This window comes from Hyla sarda, chromosome 11 (assembly GCF_029499605.1).
Source record: "Hyla sarda isolate aHylSar1 chromosome 11, aHylSar1.hap1, whole genome shotgun sequence".
NCBI lineage: Eukaryota > Metazoa > Chordata > Amphibia > Anura > Hylidae > Hyla > Hyla sarda.
Window position 1 is genome coordinate 74717751 of NC_079199.1, and position 20452 is coordinate 74738202.

General features: G+C 45.9%; 1 non-coding gene and 2 pseudogenes across 1 annotated transcript; all 3 read right to left on the minus strand.

Annotated features, from left to right (window-relative positions):
* Positions 1 to 5632: 5632 nt before the first annotated feature.
* LOC130296080 (U2 spliceosomal RNA) lies at positions 5633 to 5754 on the minus strand (annotated as a pseudogene).
* Positions 5755 to 7861: 2107 nt separating this feature from the next.
* On the minus strand, positions 7862 to 8051 carry LOC130296140 (U2 spliceosomal RNA). The gene has a single exon (XR_008849131.1). It is a non-coding gene; the product is annotated as a U2 spliceosomal RNA (small nuclear RNA).
* Positions 8052 to 15219: 7168 nt separating this feature from the next.
* On the minus strand, positions 15220 to 15392 carry LOC130296107 (U2 spliceosomal RNA; annotated as a pseudogene).
* Between the last annotated feature and the right edge of the window lie 5060 nt (positions 15393 to 20452).

Here is a 20452-nt window from a genome sequence, read left to right on the forward strand (position 1 = left end):
CCCTATACAGCAACCCGAGCGCCTCAGTCCTGGTCAATGGCATTCTTTCAGTCCCTTTTCAGATAACAAATGGAACTAGGCAAGGTTGCCCCCTATCTCCATTATTATTCCTTATCTCATTAGAACCATTAGCAAAAATGATAAGAGACAATCTTTCCATCAAAGGCATCCCTATATCTAAAGAGAGCCAGAAAATAGGATTATTCGCAGATGACATAATCTTATCTCTATCTGAACCTCTCACTTCTCTCCCGATAGTACAAAATATTCTACACAGATTCGGCGAACTCACATATTACAAAGTCAATGAACCTAAATCTAATATTTTAAGCATTCATATTGACCCACCCACCAAGGAGCAATTAATGAGACGCTTCTTATACCAATGGGACCCACCGAAAATGAAATATTTAGGCATAATCTTAAACAAAAACATTTCGTGCATGGTGAAAACAAATTTCTCCACCCTAAAGTCAGATCTCCAATCCTCTCTAGATAAATATACGAAAGGTGAATGGAGTTGGATGGGTCGTTCCATCATATACAAAATGTTTATTATGCCCAGGGTTTTATATGTTATGCGATCCCTTCCAGTTTACGTGCCAGCCAACATACTAAACAGTCTTAATAAACAAATGACATCATTTATATGGGGTCAGTCTAAACCCAGAGTTTCCCTAGTGGCATTACAAAAATCTTTTAAACATGGAGGAATGGGACTACCCAATTATCATGCCTATTATAAATCTATTATTATCAGGCAATCCCTGGAATGGCTAATACCCCTAGAACAACAGAAACCATGGGTTAAGCTTGAATCAAATATTACTAACATAGAGAACTGGAGCACTACCCTATTAAATAAATCACGCTTCCAATTACTTAATAGACCTGGAATTCCCCCAACCCTCTCAATAGCGGGAAAAGTGTGGAGTTCGAGTATTATAAACATTGACAAAATTGAGGGTACCATGGACTCCCCGATACCACTCCAATCTCTCCAGCTCTTTCTCCCTAAACTGAACATTCTACATTGGGAGGATCTGGGCATTAAATACATCTCTGATGTACTTAGGAACAACAAAATGCTATCATTTGATGAATTACAGTCAAACTACAAAATACCCAAATCCGATAAAAAATATTACAACATTCTACAGAAGCACTTGCAAAAATTCCCTGAATCCTATTCTTCGCTCCCAAAAAGCCTCCATACTTGGTTCCTTGATCCTGTAAAGGAGAAAGAAAAGGGACTTAAAAACTTTTATTCCTATTTTAATGAAGACAAATGGTTAAACAAAAATTCGGGGATGGTACGATGGGAATCCGACTTGGGACAATCCTTCTCTGAATCTAAATGGCTGAATACATCCTTAAAGATAAAAAAAGCAACAGTATGTGCTAATTTATGGGAACATCATTGCAAGTTTGTCAATAGATGGTACTACACACCTAAAAAATTATCTTTGATTTTTCCTCACCTGTCGCCACTATGTTGGAGGGATTGTGGGGAACAAGGCTCCCTAAAACATATCTTCCTCACTTGTCCGGCCATAGTTACCTTTGTTTCAGAAGTAAAAAGTATGATTTTGAAATTGATCCCTCATTGCTCACAACCTAAAGATGAATTACTTCTATTACTTCTGGGTCTGGAAGATCTCCCAAAAAACATACAAACTCCGATTGTACACATATGTTTGTCATATAAAATGTTACTAGCCTCCAAATGGAAATCAAAAGAGATTCCACACATTAACGAATTAATAAATACACTGCTATCTCATTATAACTATGAGCTAATATTTTTTGGTCAAAAGGGAAAAAGAGATGAGTGTACAGCCTCATGGGAATCCTGGATTAAGCTTTATAAACCCCCATAGACCCTTACTATCTAAACTAAGTTATGATACAATTTAGCTTACTACACACAAAAGAGCGGTTCTTCGAGTGTATAAGACGGCTGACCCTTGTGACACCCTTGTGACACCTCGATTCTGAATTCTACCAAATACCAGACAACTGCCTGATTCAGCAATTTTGATTAATTTTGTAGAAGTTATGGAGACTCACTATTTTATTGTTTTATTGTTTTCCTTCTTATTGTTATTTTCTTGCTCTCAAATTTGACCTGATAGATCCTTTGTGAATATGCATGACACTGTTTGGATGAACAATTATGCTCCACCAGTCAAGGTTGTTATGCATGTTCATATGTAAACTCTGACACATCTGATGTCATAATATGTTATATGTTACATTTCTTATGTTTATAAAATTCAATAAAAACATTGTGAAACATAAAACATTCATCAATGTGTTTTACATTAAAAAGATCCGCATAAAACTCTTGCACCTTTTTTAAAATACCCTGTACATCATTCACTCCTTCAATGTTTTCTATTAACCTTCTATTTTCATGTATTTTCTTAAAAAAATACCTGGAGCAGGTCTCGTTTTCCTCAAGATGCTGTATTCGAGACCTAAAGATAATTTCTTTTCCTTTCTGCTCCAGGCACTTAGTTATTTCTTTTTTAAGATCATGTACCTCCTTCTCCACCTCCATCCCATGTGCTCTGAATTTGTACAGGGTTTGCAGACGAGTATTTAGGATATTTTAAAATTCACGTTTTTCTTTAGCTTTCCTAACCCCAACACGGATAAAAAATTCTTTTATTTTTAGTTTCATTTTTTCCCACCAGATACTGGTGGGAGTGTTGGGGTCTTTTACTCGTCTGCATTCCTTGTAAAAGGTGATAAAATCTGATAAAACCTGCGGATCTTCTAAAAGGGACACGTTTAACTTCCAGGCATTCCTACCAGTTCTCCTTTTAAAATCACTTTTAACTTTAAAATACAATAATTTATGGTCAGAAAAAACATTGGTAAAAAGATCACAGTTAAAAGGCAGTACTTGATAAGAACAAAAAATAAAATCTATCCTGGAGCTACAGCTTGCATTGCTCCAGGTAACACCGTCTTCCTCTGGTACGTTAAAATTACATTTTTTAAAAACATCAGTGAGATTAAAATCTAAAATCAAGTTTTTTAACATAAAAGACGTCTTATCATAGTTCCTACTCACTGCGTTCGAAAAACGGCGTTCTCCCCTTAAAATACAATTAAAATCACCTGATAAAACAAGAGGACTAGAATTGTTAATAAAAAGGGGTAAAATCTCCAACATTTTTATTCTTTCATTCTTATCAGGAGAACCATAAAAATTTAAAAACTGCCATTTAATACCATTAATAAAAGCGCTGACCAATAAAATTCTGCCTGGTAAAATTTCGTTAAAACTCTCAATTAAAACGTTCCCTTTAAAAAGTATGGCGACCCCTGCTGATCTGGACTCATTTGATCCAGACCAGACTGATGGACCGTGCACCCAATCATCTTCATATTCTTTATAATTTAATCTGTGCGGGATGCCACATTCCTGCAGGAAAAGGACGGAAGCAGCAAAAACCGACAAGTAATTAAATAGGGCAACCCTTCTTACTCTGGCGCTCACACTTCTCACGTTCAAGGACAGACCGGACAACTCAGCCATGGGAATGTACAAGAAAACGTCTTACACCTCTGATTCCCCCTCCGAAGCCTCATACCCCCCAAAATCTGACTCAACTGTACGCATAGAGGAAGCAGGAGAGGAGGCACCATCACTCAGCCGACCCCCCTCCTCCATCATGATTGAGGCATAGTTGTTCTCGGGCATCCTGGCAATCAGGGCTCCAGACTCATTGGGTTCTTCCACCTCTTGCCCCTCCATAGGGGTCGGGTGTTCACTTAGTTCCGTCTCTGGTACCTCAGAGACGGTCACCCCTGAAACCTCCTCCTGGCAGGGAGGAGGGGGGGTATCCCCTATGGGGACCTGTGGAGGAACGTCACTTGGGTTCCCTGCATCCGCAGGTACTTCCATCGGCTCCCCCTGGACCGCCTCCGAATAGAGTCTTCTGGAGCCCCTCCGCCTTTTAACCTTCACCTCTCCACCCGGATCATCGCTCTCAGGGGGACCCTGAGCCAGAGGTTGCTGAGGAGCGGATTCGGCCGCCGTCCGCTCCTCTCTTAACCCAGCATGCTCCTGGGGGCCAGTTTTTTCACCACTTGCACGTTTTTTGGCCATCCTCTGCTCTTTAGGGTCCCCTCCTTTTGCCTGAGGGGGGTCTTTCTCCTTCTCCATCTCACCGCTTACCTCTTGTGGGGGGGTAATCACTGGCTCTGCTTTCCTCGGCTGGTATCCCGGTTGCTGTCCTTGCTGCCTCCAGGGTTGCCACTGCTGCTCCGTCCTATGTCTGTGGGGACAAGAGGAGAAAAGGTGACCGAATTGTTGACAGAAATTGCACCTCCCTCCTCTTGTGCATTTCTCTGTCTCGTGCTGTGTGCTACCACATTTTTTGCATGTACTTTCACAGTTTTCTTTTGTGTGTCCATATCTGTGACACTTCCTGCAGTAGCTTGGCATCCCCGCATAAAAGAGGTCGCCACACATATTATTTATTTTAAAACGAGCTGGTGGTAGTTGTATACCCCCTGGCAATCTGTCATCTTTTTTGCATGTAACCTGAAATCTCCACTTAGATGTCCAGATGCCACAGCTGTTCATGATTTTTCCTCTGCACTCAACCTTACTAAAATAGACTTGTAAAAACAACTCAACATCGTGTAGGTTGGCGAAAGGGGAATACATCTTTACTACCACCAGCTTAATATCGTCTAGAACGTGCTCAATAATCCGGACACCCTGAAGCTTTTTGTCTTTACTTGCAGCAGCTCTGGTAACAAAATCTCTGTGGATGCCATTTTGTGTGAACGTCACATCAATAATTTTACGCTTCGGGTAGTCCTGGATTGCCAATATCTCGCCCTTCTGTATTCCGAAAACTCCTCCGAGCACGTCCTCTACTACGAATTTCAAATCGTCCGCCCTTTTGGTATCATCCGTGAGAATGACTCTCACAGTGTTTTTGATCCTTGCGTATGCCGGCACAGAACCTGGATCCGGATCATCATCCATGGTTCTAACCTCTCTCCACCCGAAGGTCTTGAGAGGCGATCGCCACTCGTTACCCTGGGACTAGGCCCTCTCCCCAATAGCAACAAGTGGGTGAAGCCCAGGCAATAAACCTGGGCGATCCCACAAGGCCGAGGAGAGGGGTACCCGAGTACCTTCTGACCAGATCTCCTGTATTTTTTTTTTTTTTTTATCTAAAGCCGAGGAACGTGCTTTCGATTCACCCAAAGTGCAAGAAAAAGTGCAAACGTGTTACACTAAAAAAAAACGTGCACAAAGGATGCGGTCTATCGCAAGCCCTTCTCCGATAGGAGAGAGGCCCCCCAACAAACCTTACCCTTCGCCTCCGGACCAAAAGGTACCTGCGAGGTTCCAGGTTCGATGTCCCTTTTCGCCGAAGCTACTAGGGGACCACAAATGCTCCCGGCATCCCCCTTGGCGTTAGCCAAGGTATCTGCCCGCAGAGCCGATTACGGTAGGTACCCTGCCAAAGCAGGAGTACCCGGGGTGTTTGCAGGGAGGTGCGGAACCTAATGGCCACACACACCTCCCCTAGACCGCCAGGAGGGACACCCAGAAGGGCTACCGCATCCTGACAAATCCTGTGAACACACAACACGCAAAAAGTGACACAGTGAGACAAAAAAAGAAATAAATAAGTGAATGTGTGCAGATATACTGCCCGGACATCCGGATCTCCTGTATTACTACACTTGATCTTAGCCAAAAGGCCGAGAAGCGATAACCGTGAAAGGGGCGGGCCCAACAAGGTCCCCTTCATGGGCACTATCACTGCTTGCTGGAAGGGAGGCTGCCAGACAATTTCCCATGCACACTCTGGGCTGGGGGGCAGTCAACCACCAGTACACACAGCAGAACCTAAACCCATACCATTATTGCTAAGCAGCAAGACAGGGGCCCATTGCACTCCCACGGGGCCTTTTTAAATGCAATCCATAACCCGGATTTGCCAGGAACCCTTCTTACTCCTCCTACTTGCATGTGACACTGGGCTTAGGATCTGCATAGGAAACACACACACAAGCACACACCTACCTTTGTTGCCTGCAGATGCCTCCTTGGCTGTCCCCAAACGGTATCAAACCAACACCCACGGGAAGCTGTAAGCATAGAGGACATGCCTGCACCCTATTGGACTTACTTGTGTGGGTTAAATCCGGGTTATTTGACAACCTATGGCGGTGATGGTTCTGCTCAGGCAGAGCAGTGCTGATGCTCCTCATAAAGCTGTCGCTGCTGTGAAGGTTCTAGGCGACATCACAATCCCTATGGTTACATACACAACAAAGCTGGGTTGTTGTTGTTTACACTCTGCAAGGCCTGTGGAAGTGAGTGACATCATAGCACTGTAGTTCTAAGGGTTCTAGATGGATGCAACAATCTCCTGTTGCTTCTATGAAGGCCATAATAGACGACATCACCAACCAGCTCCATAGTCACATACACAGCTAAGGTGAGATGTTGTTTACACCTAGTGATGTCAGTGGTATTGAGTGACATCACAGCACAGTGCTAAAGCTCCTGGGCCTGGACACAGCAGCGGCTGCAATATCTCAACGGAGAATACGTTTATATATATATATGTGTGTGTGTGTGCGCGCGTATATATATATATATATATATATATATATATATATATATATATATATATATATATATTTCTCCGCCGAAATCACTTTTAAACCCATTTCCACCTTTTTTTCCCTTCTCTTCCTCTTACTTTTTTTTCACGTTTTTTTACGTTTTTCTCCTTTTCGCCTCTTTTCTGGGCGTATTATTCTTCTTTTTCTTCTTTTTTTTCGTCTAATGCATACCCTATCAGTGCAGCAATGCTTATTCAATACCGCCAGCAGATGGAGACACTGGGGGATAATTTTCTGAGGATTTATACTGATTTTTCCTGTCTGAATTTGTCGCACAGAAAGTTGCAGGCCAAATATGTGTGACATTTCTGCGACTTTAGCTTCTAGAGCATTTTTACAACATTATACATAGGTGCTGAATACATAAAAAGCGACTGTTCAGCGACAGACAAGTCGCATCGGCTGAAAGTAGGCCAGAATGTCAGTCCATGTTGGAGCAGGTTTAGATACAGTCTAAAGCATAGATCTCAAAGTCTGTGCACAGAATTTAGCAAGGGCCTCGCACCTTCTGATGCATTAGGTAGGAGCACAATAGCATAGCCTAACCCTCTGTACTTTGGTCTATATTGATGCGGGACATAGACAGCCAGCTGATGACCAATCCATTAGTGCAATGGATGGCTGGAAGCATTTGTCTTTGCCTTTGCAATACCACAGAAGCAATGCATGGTCAATGTACAGCAATGACACACCTGTGTGAACAGCCAGGAGACCCCCCATGTTATGTTACATAGTTACATAGTTACATAGTTAGTACGGTCGAAAAAAGACATATGTCCATCAAGTTCAACCAGGGAATTAAGGGGTAGGGGTGTGGCGCGATATTGGGGAAGGGATGAGATTTTATATTTCTTCATAAGCATTAATCTTATTTTGTCAATTAGGAACATTCAGCACCCACCCGCTATAAGGCAGCTGCCTATCATGTCATGCCCTACCTACCTGCACAGGTGTGCTGGCTGCTCAGATGATCCAATTAAGGAGGCCATTTAGTCAGCAGCAGCAGAAGTCCTGTGCCTGGACGCTCCAACAGCGGCCAGAAACAAGCAGAAGCAGAAGCAGCAGCAGCAGCACCAGCTTTTGTTTTTTGGCTGCAGCAGCAGCAAGGCCCACAGGGCTGGCTAGCTGGCTAGCCAGCAAGCAGGTAGCAATGAAAGTAGGAATCTTTCTTTTTAACCCTGTAAGGGGGTGGTGCACTGTACCCGAAGATACTGCCATATCGGGTCAATGCATAGGGCGACGGAAGCAAGCTTCGAAATCGGCCCCCGTTCTCAAAAATCCATTTAATATATGGTCCCCAGATAGGGGACGTATCAGATATTAAACTGATAAGAACAGATTTTTTTTTTTTTTTTTTTTCCTCAGTTACAGACTATTGTTTGGACGATCATCAGGTCACCTACCAAGACTCGTCACTTAAAACAATATCTGAAAAAACATCATACGGAAAAAACTAACTAAGGGAACCGAGTGCCAAGAAAAAGTGACCAAACAACAAAACAAAAAAACATGTCAAAAACAATCACAGAAATTGGTCAAAAACTTACAGCTTTCTCCTTTACGTACTTCTTATAAATTTTTCCATCGTGTATGCATCCAGATTTTCTCCGCTTCTTCTTCACCAATTCTCTTTTCGTCCAGTAGAAAGATAGTAAAAATCCTTCCTAAAAACAATCTTTTCAATTCCCTCGGAGAAATAACAACATTTTTAAAAACAAGCAAATTGCGTGAGTCCCATAAAACCTCTTTAAAAACAGAAAAAAGAATCCAATTAGTACGTGTATCTTCCTTTTTACTAAGATCTTGACCAATAAAAACTTTCTCAAAAGAAAAACTGTTATATCCAGTGAGTTGGATTAAAAACTTCTTTAAAAACATAAAAAATTCTTTTGCATAAAAACAGTCCCAATAAAGGTGCACTAAGTCTTCTCTACCTCCACAACCCTCTCTTGGGCATCTGTCACTTATTCTCAAACCTCTTCCATTTAAAAAAGATCGGGTTGGGAGGCAGCCATGAAAGGACATCCAACTAACGTCTTTTTGTCTGTTTGATAGTCCAATAACTTTAAAAAACTTCCAAATCTTCACAGACTGAGCATTAGTGCAGAATGGTACTTCATATAATCTCTAATTTTTCCTTATTTCTTGTTCTATTTTCTTTTTATCAGGTTCACCTAAAGAGCTCAAACCAAATTGATCATTGAAAGACCTGAGGAGCACATAGAAGGTAGGTATCACATGTGCTATGGGTCTCCTCAAATCCCTCTCACACCAGCCCCATTTGGAAAACAACCATCCTGCAAGGTATTTACTCATGTCTGCCGCCCTATTATTGCACTGTATCAATTTAAAAATTAAAAGAAAATAGTGCACCTTTAAAAACAGATCAATGTTTGGAAAGTTATATCCGCCCAAATTCATACTCTTCATCACTTCTTCTCTTCTCATTTTCTCCATCTTAGACCCCCAGAAGAACACAAAAAGCTTCCTTGTGACTCTCCTAGTCCATAACTTCCCTGGAGGAAGCACCATAGCCGTATACAAGAGAAGCGGTAGGATTACAGACTTAATGATAAGAACTTTCCCTTTAAGTGACAAGTTCCTTAACCTCCAGAAGGATAGCTTCTTCTCAATTTTACTGTCCAAAGTCTCATAACTTTTCTTTCCTTTGAGGTCTTTATCAAATATCACTCCTAGCACTTCAATGTCTTCTTTTTCCTTAACACCATCCACTACTATATTCTCTTGGTTCCCAAAACTGCATAATTGGCACTTCCCCCAGTTCACATTCATCCCAGCCACACAACAAAAAATCCTCACATGCAAATTTACTCTGTTGAGATCTGCTTGGGATGTACAAGTAAAAACCACATCGTCCATATAACTTAAAACCTTTAACTTACTACCATCACTACCTGGAATAAAAACACCACTCACACATTTATCTTTCTGCACATTCTTCAACAGGCCCTCTATAACGCATATAAACAGAATTGGGGAGAGTGGGCATCCCTGTCTGACTCCAGACAAGACATTAAAAGCAGGCCCCACATGCCCATTTACTAAAATCTGACTTGTCACCCCATGATAAAAACTCATAATAACAGATAATAACTTTTCTGGAATACCTAAGTGTTTTAAAGCAATGAACATAAAATCATGTGCAACCTTATCATAAGCCTTTTCGAAATCTATGGACTCAACAAACAGTGCATTCTTGTTAAAGTTACTGTAATAAATAGAGTCTCTTAAAAGCAATAAATTATCTGTTATTTTTCTTTTCGGTACTGCACAAACTTGGTATTCTCCCACAAGGTGGTCCACTACACCACTCAGTCTATTAGCCACAATCTTAACAATTATCTTGTAGTCACAATTTAATAAAGTTATAGGTCTCCAATTTTTAAGATCTCTGCCATCACCTTTTTTATGAATTAATGTTATGACCCCTTTCTTCATAGATTCAGCTAAAACACCTGAGTTAAAAACATATTGCACCACCCGTGTAAACTCTTTACTTAAAATATTCCAGAACGCGGAATAAAACTCAGCGGGGAGACCATCACAGCCTGGTGTCTTCCCTTTGGCCATCTTATCCAGGGCCTGCTTGATCTCCCCTTCACTAACATCATCAATCAAAAAATCTACTTTTTCAACAGGAACATTATTCTCCAAAATATTACAATAATCATTCATCTCCGTCTCACTGGCTCTGCTCTTATTACTAAAGAGTGTCTCATAAAATCTGCCAATCTCCTTCACCATCTCCTCTCCAAAAACTTCCCCCGTAGGGGTAAAAACAGATTTAAAAACACCTTTAGCATTAAAACATTTTTTAAAGAAATACCGTGTACACTGCTCATTTTCTTCTAGGTGCTGCACTTTAGACTTATATACAATATTCCTTCCCTTTTCCAACAACCTTTTTTTCATCTCCCCCTTCACCTTAACAATCTCATCCTCCACCTCCACACCAACACGTTTAAACTTATAGAGAGTCTCTAACCGGGATACAAGCCTTTCATCACTCCTCCTCTTCTCTTGTGCTCTCTTTATGCAAAACATCTTAAAGAAATTAGAAAACTCTCCTTTAGCCCATTCCCACCACACTAAGACATTACTAAAATCAGGTTGTTTAGAAACACAGGATAAAAACACATGATTAAAACCAGCCATTACTTCCTCATCTTCCAATAGACTTACATTTAATTTCCAGAGCCCCCTCCCAAAATGAAGGGACTCTGTGACACTTATCTCAGCCGACACCATCTTGTGGTCTGAGAAAGTTGACATCATTTGATTGCACCGGACCACCTTAATCCCATCAGAGACCAGGATGTAATCGATCCGGGATTTACAGCGGCCACTATCTGATATGTACGTATATCTTTCATCAGTGCTAACCATCAGTCCAACATCAGTAAAATGCAAGTCTTGAATAATTTGATTTAAAACATTGGAAGTAATATCAGTTCTAACCTCAGCAGAGCTCTCACGATCATTGACGGATCTAATGCAGTTAAAATCGCCAACAATAATAGTATCTTCACGACCAGGGATAAAAAACTTAAGGGACTCTAAAAAAGACAAACGTGCTTGTTTTTCTGCTGGAGCATACACATTAAAAATTCTCATCCTCTGGCCCAAAACCTCAAAAATTAAAACCATACAACGACCAGGTACTAAAGTTTGGCAATTTAAAACTTTAATGTCCCTGTTTCGCAATAAAATCCCAACACCTTCATTTTTGTTTTCTGCACATGTGGACCAGAAGGACTGCCCACACTTCCACTCATTTGCATAAGGTGCTGACTTTATTGCACACTCCTGTAAACATATCACATCACTTCTAACATTCTCAAGAATATCAAAAATTGCAGCTCTCCTAATTTCAGACTCAATACTTCTTACATTAATAGTTGTTACAACCAAAGTCATAATAACTAGGAAAATAAAACCAAATGCTTTAAAATCCATCTTAACTTAGAAATTAACATTTTGGCCTTCAACTTTCCTATGTAAACTTGCAAAACAATCAGGCGACCCTATGTTAGAGTCCCTGTCTATTTCATTATCACTACCAAGAACAAGGGCTTCCTGATCCTCAGACCAGCTCCCTGTCTTACACCTTTTATTCACAACCTGCACATCCTCATCTTCCTCCTCCTCTTCTTCCTTACTGCGAGAAACTCTCTGACCAGGTGTTAGAGATCTCTGAGATGACCCAACAACTTCCATTCCCTCCTCCTCCCCCACAATTGGGTTTGGACATTCAATATCATCCATAGCCTCTTCACTAGAAAGAACATCACCATACACTGTCTCAATTTTCTCCACCACTTTCACTTTTTTTTCTTTTTTCTTTTTCACCAAGGTAAATTCACCTCCCACACCTGTCTCCTCACCAGTCACAGCAGTGGAAACACCCTCCTCCCCTGACCTCTCCTGAGTGCTAATGTGCTCCACTATCACAGAACTTTCCTCAGCCACCTGTGCCACATTAACACTCACACTCACACTCTCACCAACTCCAGGAACAAACCTCCCTCCCCCTTTTTCTCTTTGTTCTCCTCTATTCCCAGCTGCATCAGCATAACTTCTCTTCTTTTTATACCACATATCACAGCCTCTTGCCAAATGTTCCTCACTTCCACAGATATCACATGTCTTCTTCTCTGTACAAATACTTGCTTCATGACCAGTTTTCCCACAATTTCTGCAACATTCTCCTTTCTCAGGGCAATAATCCTGCACATGGCCATAGGCATGGCACTTTCTACAATATTGCAACTGGCCTTCATAAAAGCAGAAACCTCTCTCTCCTCTGATAGAAAACACCTGTGGTATGCTCTTCCTTCCATCTTGCATTCCTTCATCTTTTTTAAATTTTACAATAAACTTTCTCTTACAATTAAAGTACCCAAACTTGTTCTTAAGTCTTCCTATAAATTTCACTTCCTCGCAATACCGGAACAAAAAGTTTGTAACCATTTCATCAGAAACCTTAGGATTATACATGTGGACAATTACTACCTTTGTTGTATTCATAAATAACGGTTCCACTTTAATCTTCTTCATTATAGCAGGCTCACTTTTCCTCTTCATTTCTTCAAGATCCATATAGACTCTCTGGCAAATCTCAGAACCACAAAAAGTAATATCATAAATTCCTTGCCTAGGAAAATCCTGTATAGCCAATACATTCCATACCTGTAGGTAATCAAGCTTGCGAAGAATCTCCACAACGATTTGGTCAAGTCCGATCGTCCCCCGGTGCTCGCCAGGAACGTAGATCCGCACCGTGTCCTCAAGTCCACGCGCCTTCTCGCTCATTTTTGCAGGTAAAACCCACGATCGCAGCTCAGCAACAATCCAGGGCCCCCCGTAAAGAGGGCCCCGATCACCACTCCTTTCAACCCAAACCACGCACAGAAATCCACACGTGATCTTAGCCAAAAGGCCGAGAAGCGATAACCGTGAAAGGGGCGGGCCCAACAAGGTCCCCTTCATGGGCACTATCACTGCTTGCTGTCAGGGAGGCTGCCAGACAATTTCCCATGCACACTCTGGGCTGGGGGGCAGTCAACCACCAGTACACACAGCAGAACCTAAACCCATACCATTATTGCTAAGCAGCAAGACAGGGGCCCATTGCACTCCCACGGGGCCTTTTTAAATGCAATCCATAAACCGGATTTGCCAGGAACCCTTCTTACTCCTCCTACTTGCATGTGACACTGGGCTTAGGATCTGCATAGGAAACACACACACAAGCACACACCTACCTTTGTTGCCTGCAGATGCCTCCTTGGCTGTCCCCAAACGGTATCAAACCAACACCCACGGGAAGCTGTAAGCATAGAGGACATGCCTGCACCCTATTGGACTTACTTGTGTGGGTTAAATCCGGGTTATTTGACAACCTATGGCGGTGATGGTTCTGCTCAGGCAGAGCAGTGCTGATGCTCCTCATAAAGCTGTCGCTGCTGTGAAGGTTCTAGGCGACATCACAATCCCTATGGTTACATACACAACAAAGCTGGGTTGTTGTTGTTTACACTCTGCAAGGCCTGTGGAAGTGAGTGACATCATAGCACTGTAGTTCTAAGGGTTCTAGATGGATGCAACAATCTCCTGTTGCTTCTATGAAGGCCATAATAGACGACATCACCAACCAGCTCCATAGTCACATACACAGCTAAGGTGAGATGTTGTTTACACCTAGTGATGTCAGTGGTATTGAGTGACATCACAGCACAGTGCTAAAGCTCCTGGGCCTGGACACAGCAGCGGCTGCAATATCTCAACGGAGAATACGTTTATATATATATGTGTGTGTGTGCGCGTATATATATATATATATATATATATATATATATATATTTCTCCGCCGAAATCACTTTTAAACCCATTTCCACCTTTTTTTCCCTTCTCTTCCTCTTACTTTTTTTTCACGTTTTTTTACGTTTTTCTCCTTTTCGCCTCTTTTCTGGGCGTATTATTCTTCTTTTTCTTCTTTTTTTTCGTCTAATGCATACCCCATCAGTGCAGCAATGCTTATTCAATACCGCCAGCAGATGGAGACACTGGGGGATAATTTTCTAAGGATTTGTACTGATTTTTCCTGTCTGAATTTGTCGCACAGAAAGTTGCAGGCCAAATATGTGTGACATTTCTGCGACTTTAGCTTCTAGAGCATTTTTACAACATTATACATAGGTGCTGAATACATAAAAAGCGACTGTTCAGCGACAGACAAGTCGCATCGGCTGAAAGTAGGCCAGAATGTCAGTCCATGTTGGAGCAGGTTTAGATACAGTCTAAAGCATAGATCTCAAAGTCTGTGCACAGAATTTAGCAAGGGCCTCGCACCTTCTGATGCATTAGGTAGGTGCACAATAGCATAGCCTAACCCTCTGTACTTTGGTCTATATTGATGCGGGACATAGACAGCCAGCTGATGACCAATCCATTAGTGCAATGGATGGCTGGAAGCATTTGTCTTTGCCTTTGCAATACCACAGAAGCAATGCATGGTCAATGTACAGCAATGACACACCTGTGTGAACAGCCAGGAGACCCCCCCCCATGTTATGTTACATAGTTACATAGTTAGTACGGTCGAAAAAAGACATATGTCCATCAAGTTCAACCAGGGAATTAAGGGGTAGGGGTGTGGCGCGATATTGGGGAAGGGATGAGATTTTATATTTCTTCATAAGCATTAATCTTATTTTGTCAATTAGGAACATTCAGCACCCACCCGCTATAAGGCAGCTGCCTATCATGTCATGCCCTACCTGCACAGGTGTGCTGGCTGCTCAGATGATCCAATTAAGGAGGCCATTTAGTCAGCAGCAGCAGAAGTCCTGTGCCTGGACGCTCCAACAGCGGCCAGACACAAGCAGAAGCAGAAGCAGCAGCAGCAGCACCACATTTTGTTTTTTGGCTGCAGCAGCAGCAAGGCCCACAGGGCTGGCTAGCTGGCTAGCCAGCAAGCAGGTAGCAATGAAAGTAGGAATCTTTCTTTTTAACCCTGTAAGGGGGTGGTGCACTGTACCCGAAGATACTGCCATATCGGGTCAATGCATAGGGCGACGGAAGCAAGCTTCGAAATCGGCCCCCGTGCTCAAAAATCCATTTAATATATGGTCCCCAGATAGGGGACGTATCAGATATTAAACTGATAAGAACAGATTTTTGATTGAAAGAGCTTTATTTACCGTTCAGTCATTACAAGTCGTACAATAAATTACAGTCACACAAAGCATGATAGTACAATACACAGCAAAGGTTCCCTAAGCTATACATCGCACACCATGCTACTCTAACATTCAGCTCAATCCTGCAATAGAAAGGCACAAGAGATCAAACAAAAACCAAATAATACAATCTGTGATCGGGGTAGGGGTGTGGGCGACTATGTGGGGGTAGGGAGGGGGCGGATCACAGGGCCAAACTGTTGGGCTGTATCTTCAGGGAGACATGGGAGAAGGAGAGGGGTCTTCACTCCTCTTCTTCCTCATCAACGGCCGAGCTGTCCAAGATGGAATAGTCTCTAAGCAGGTTCTTGATGAACCTGCGGCAGTCCCGGACGGACATGTTTTCCCTGTTGATCACGAGGCGGTTCCTGGCAAGCCACACTGCGTCCTTAAAACAGTTCATAAGGCGCCAGGCCTCCTGGATGGCCTCCACGTCGTGGGTCCCAGGGAACAGGCCGTAAAGCACCGAATGGTACGATAGGCAGCTCCTGGGCACTGAGTCTCTGAGTTCCTGTTCTAGGGCGTCCAACAGACCCTGTGCAAAGGGGCACTGCCAAAACACGTGGAAAGATGTTTCCTCCACGTAGGGGCAACGGGGGCAGTACCGGGTCTTGCACAGGTTGCGGGCATGCATGAATGACCTGAGAGAGAGACCTCCCATGACGGCCATCCACGACAAGTCCTTGTGTCCATTGGTAAGCCGCTTTGAGGCCACATTGTTCCAAACTGTCTCTGCAGTGGCTGCGGGGAGTCCCGGAACCAGCTCGGTCAAGTCCTTAGCTCGGATGAGCTTGTGGATTGTCTTCGGCTTCCATAGGTCGGGTTTCAGTCCTTCCAGCTGGTGCTCCCTCACAAACCGGACAACATCCCCATAGAACCAGGGAGTGTTCCAGTTGTAAGGGATGGAGCTGTCCCACTTGTCCCAGCCCAGCTGTCTCCAGAGGGGCATGAGAAGCAAGCGAGACATGGACCTGCCCGCTGAGCCAGTCTTTTCAACAAGAGTCCGCTGCACCGTGACACATGCAAAGGAGGCCCTCAGCAGAGCGGGGATGTCGGGTATTCCCTTCCCACCCTTGCGGGGTTCCTTGTACATCACGGTCCTCTTGACTCTGTCCATTTTGCCCCAGACGAAGCCAAACACTGTCCGGGTGATGGCCTTGCAAACGGTGGTATGGGGAGGCCAGGCCTGTGCGGTATATTGGAGCACAGGTAAAACTTCACTCCGCAGGACAAGTGCCTTGCCTTCCATCGTGAGCTTTCTGGAGCTCCACAGTCCGATCTTCGAGTTTATCCTTCCTAGTCGGTCTTGCCAGGACTTAAGGGCCGCTCCTTCCTTCCCGAACCAGACTCCAAGAATTTGAATGAAGTCCGGCTTAATAGTAAAGGGGAAGGGGGCGGAAGAAGCCAGGTGCCATTCCCCGAAGAGCATGGCCTCCGACTTCCCGCAGTTGACTTTTGCCCCCGAAGCTCTGCCGAAGTCCTCGCAGGTCTGGACGAGTGCAGTCACCGAACGCTGGTCAGCGCAGAAGACGGTCACGTCGTCCATGTAGAGCGAGCACTTGACCTCGTGGCGATCTGGTCCTGGTGCGGTGATCCCTCTGATCTCTCCATTCTGCCGGATAGTCTCAGCGAAGAGCTCTATAACACAAACAAAAAGGAGAGGTGAAAGAGGGCAGCCTTGTCTAACCCCTGAAAGAATAGAAAAGGGGTCAGTCTTCCAGCCGTTCACCAACACCGTGCTGTAAATGTCAAAATACATAACGTTAACAAAAGAGCAAAACATCTTCCCCAGACCCAGCCTGCGCAAAACCCTGTCCATGAATGCGTGGGAGACACGGTCGAACGCCTTCTCCTGATCTAAGCTGACCAGGGCGGCGCGGCCCCCGCGGTCCTGGATGTAATGGACCGTGTCTCTCACAAGGGCAAGGCTGTCGGCAATCCTGCGGCCAGGAATGCTGCAGGTCTGGTCCGGATGGACGATCTGCCCCATGACAGGTTTCAGCCTGTTGGCCAGCACCTTGGCGAGGATCTTGTAGTCCACGTTCAGGAGAGAGATGGGACGCCAGTTTTTCAGGTCACATCTCTCCCCCTTCCGCTTATACAAGATCGTGATCATCCCTTCCCTCAACGACGGAGGCATTCTGCCCCCCACCACCATCTCCTCGTACACCTCCAACAGGTCCGGACAGATCAGGTCACCCAGCGCTACGTAGAGCTCGGCCGGGAGACCGTCACTGCCCGGGGTCCTGCCGGGCTTAAAGGATTTAGCGGCAGAGAGCAGCTCCCCCACCGTCAAGGGATCGTCCATAGCCGCCGCACCTGCGGGATCAACAACGTTAGTGACACCTGACAGGAACCTCTCGGCGGCTTCGGGGTCGAATGACTTGGGGGCGTAGAGGTTACCGTAGAAGTCGTGGACGACCCCCATCACTTCCTCCTTGCCGCTCCTCATGTGTCCGGTCTCATCTCGTAGCTCAGTCAGGGGCGTGTGGCCGGCATGGAGCTTCCTGAAAAAGAAAGAGTTACATTTCTCACCCTTCTCCAGGTTCTCCACCTTGGAACGAAAGACGATTCGCTTGGATTCCTCCTCAAAGTGCCTTTTCAAGCTCTTTTTGGTCTCCTCCAGCTCCTCCCTGACGTCCCAGCCACACTGGAGCAGGTCCTGCAGGGACCGCAGCTCGCGCTGCAGTTTCCTCAAGTCCCACTTCTTCGCACACGCCTGTTGTCTGCCTTTTGCCTGAAAGAAACAACGGAATTCGACTTTAACATATTCCCACCAATCGCTGATGCACTTGAACAGACATTTGTCATTTCGCCATACAAGGTACGCATCCCTAAGTTCCTCCATGACCTCCCTCTGCTCCAACAGGGCACAATTCAACTTCCAGGAGCCTGGGCCAGGTGGGAATCCATGGCCCAGAGTCCCCCGGAATCGAATGGCCCTGTGGTCAGAGAAGAAGCAGGGGACCATAGAGTACGACACCTTTCTGACTGCTCTCGAAGTGAAGATGAAGTCTATCCGAGAACGGAGCGAGCCATCGGGGCGGCTCCACATATAGTTTACGGAGCCGTTCCCGATGGACCCGACAACGTCCTGCAAGGATGCCTCCGTCACCATCTCAATCAGCAGTTTAGACGTCACGTCCAGGTTGGCGGATGTGCCAGAACTGCGCCCGTCCACCTCAATGGGGCAGTTGAAGTCACCACCCAACACTACTGCCCTAGTGGTGGCGAGTTCAGCCCGCAGGGCCTGGAGAACCTCCAGTCGGACATCCCTCTCAGGGGAGGCATACACGTTGATGAGCCGCACGGGCTCACCCGCCCAGGAACCGTCTGCGACAAGAAGTCTGCCACAGACGAGCTCCCGGACGGAATCAAGTGCAAAGTTACCTCCCCTGATCAGGATGGCCACCCCCGCAGACCTATTGTCGCCCCCACCAGACCAGTAGGAAGGGCCGTGAGGCCACTGCCTGGCCAGATGGTTGTAAGACCTAGAAACAGACAAAGCACATTCCTGCAACATGTAAACATCACACCTCTGGGAATCTAAGAACGTAAGAACAGTCTGAAATCTAAACCAAGCTCTAATACTCCTCACATTAATGCAGAAGATGTTGAGATCAGCCATGGGAATAAAAAGAGAGGTTAGTTCTGATACTAGTTACCAGTCTGGTCGGACGGGTCCTCTTCTCTGGCGCCTGTCGGCTCGTGTGGCTTCTCGTAGCGCCCTTCCAAGAACTCGTCGTAGACCGTGTTGGACGGAGTGTCCAGGATTTTCTTGACCTCTGGGTCCTGCAGCAGCTCCTCCATAGATTGAGCTTGGACTGGCTCTGCTTGGACCTGTTCCACTTGGGCCTGCTCCATCACCTCCTCTCCTTCTGAAGCTTCAAGGCTCTCGCAGACCTGCTCCATCTCCTCCTCCTCATCTGAAGCTTGAGGGGTCTCGCAGGTCTCGATTATCTTTCTTTTGTGGGACTCTTCTGATGCGTTGTCCCTTCCTTTCCTCTTCCTCTGTATGGTACCTGGGGGAGGAATCACAGGAAAGTCCTCCGAAGGGCGGGCACCAGCAGCTGGAGGGGGGTTAGGTGCTGCTGGGCCAGGAGAGAAAGGAGGCTGGGTGGGGCGCAGGAGAGAGTGCCCGGGCAGGGGAGGACGGGGCAGGGGTGGGTCGGGCAGGGGAGGACGGGGCAGGGGTGGGCCGGGCAGGGGAGGACGGGGCAGGGGTGGGCCGGGGTGGGGTACGGGGGGCAGGGGTGGGGCGGGATGGGGCAGGAGGGGCAGGGGTGGGACGGGATGGGGCAGGAGGGGCAGGGGTGGGACGGGATGGGGCAGGAGGGGCAGGGGTGGGACGGGGTGGGGCAGGGGTGGGACGGGATGGGGCGGGGGTGGAGCGGGATGGGGCAGGAGATGGGGCGGGAGGGGCAGGAGATGGGGCGGGAGGGGCAGGGGATGGGGCGGGAGGGGCAGGGGCGGGACAGGGCAGGGGTGGTGGCTTTCGCCTTCTTACCCTCCTTGGTCGGCTTGGCCATCCGTGGTGTTGGCTCCGGAGCTGGGGCTGGCTTCGGTGCTCTCGCTGCCACAGATGCCCATGTTCTCTCCCTCTGGGGGCAGTCCTTGTAGCTGTGGGCTGCCAGTCCGCAGAGGTTGCAGGTCTTGCTCTTGGGGCAGTCCTTGGTCGTGTGACCTGTCACACGGCAATACCTGCAGGCATCCTCCGTACAGTCCTTGCCCTCGTGGCCCATCTTGCCACATCTCCTGCAGGTCTGCGGCATGTCCGGGTAGAAGATAAGTCCTGTGGAGTTGCCCAAGGAAAATGTCGTTGGCAGGTGCTGTAGTCCGTCTGGAGAAGCAGGGTTCTTGTTGAGTCTGACGACCACAGACCACTTGCAGGTCCAGTATCCGAGTGAGTTCAGGATGCGGGTGGGCTCCCTCACCACGGTGCAGAAGCGCTTCAGGAAGGTCGAGATGTCCGTGCCTGGGGTGTGTGGGTTCCGCATTGAGACCGTCACCCGCCT